General features: G+C 45.1%; 1 non-coding gene across 1 annotated transcript; it reads right to left on the reverse strand.

Annotated features, from left to right (window-relative positions):
* LOC112605460 lies at positions 1–132 on the reverse strand. Its single transcript, XR_003115450.1, has one exon. It is a non-coding gene; the product is annotated as a U8 small nucleolar RNA (small nucleolar RNA).
* Between the last annotated feature and the right edge of the window lie 1,142 nt (positions 133–1,274).

A 1,274-nucleotide genomic window follows, 5' to 3' on the forward strand; every position in this document is an offset into this window, starting at 1 on the left:
ATCAGAAAGGAGTAATAGGTGTTGCAAGTCCTGATTACACAGAGACATTAACCACAGTTCATGCATCTCCTATCAGCCTATTCTATCTGCCCTCCAAAAGGAGAAACAGGTAAGAATTATCCCACCTGACGATGCATTTATTCCTGTTCCAGTTTGTCTGTTTTATTTGTGGCAAGCCTTCCGGTCTTAGATTATTTTTAATCCTGATTCCATTATCGGTGGTATTAATGATCATGACCAGTATGCCTGTTAGATTGTCTTCAGCTGTGAGTAACAGCACATCCAACCAAATAATATAAGTTCATCTTTCTCACATGACAAGAAGTCTATTTGAAGGTTGGGTTTAACAGCTCAACAATATCACCGCCCTGAGTCACCTTCTGTCATGGCTGAGCCAGGGCTTCAGCGGCTGCAGACAGTAAATCCTCACACGACCATCTCTCAGGCAGGAATGAAGGCAGAGGAGGCTTTCCTTCAGTGCTGCCCGGAGGCTGCCCACAGACCTTCCCTCACATTTCAGAGGCCAGAGCAGAGTCGAGTGCCATCCCTTCCACAATCCCTGGCAAAGGGAAATGAATGTACTCTGACTTGCTTGGGCCACTCATTTTCCCTCAAGTATCGGGCCACCTTCCCTGAGCACATTTCTGTGTGATGCTGAACAAACTCAGGGTTTTGATGCAAGGAGAATGGGTGAATGGCAGCTGGGTAGGCAACCAGCAGGGTCTCATCTACAAGAAGGATAAATTGCTGTTTAGTTTGCTAATGGACAACCATAACAAATTACCGCAAAGTAGGAGGCTTAAAACAACAGAAATTTCAGAAATTTACTCTCTTTCAGTTCTGGAGGTTGAGAGTCTGAAACCAAGGTGTTGGCAGGGCCATGTACCCCTGAAGGATCCAGGAATAATCTCTCCTCGGGTCTCCCAGCTTCTGGTGGTTGCTGGCAGCCCTTCGCATTCCTTGGCGTCACTTCAATCTCTGCCTCTGAATTCACATGCTCGTCTTCCTTGTGCATCTCCACATGGCTTTCTTATAAGGAGGACAGTCACTGATTTTAGTGATTGAATTTGAATTGATCCGATATGATCTCATCTTAATGAATTAATCTGCAAAGATCCTATTTCCAAATAAGGTCACACTCACAGGTACTGAGGGTTAGGATGTCAACATTTCTTTACGAAGGACACAACTCAGCCCCCAACAACTATCATTTATGCCTCTATCCAAATATCTGATGCAATGCTAAGAGACCAAGGCTTGGACAGACCCTCCGT

The sequence above is a fragment of the Theropithecus gelada genome, chromosome 13, assembly GCF_003255815.1.
Source record: "Theropithecus gelada isolate Dixy chromosome 13, Tgel_1.0, whole genome shotgun sequence".
Lineage (NCBI taxonomy): Eukaryota > Metazoa > Chordata > Mammalia > Primates > Cercopithecidae > Theropithecus > Theropithecus gelada.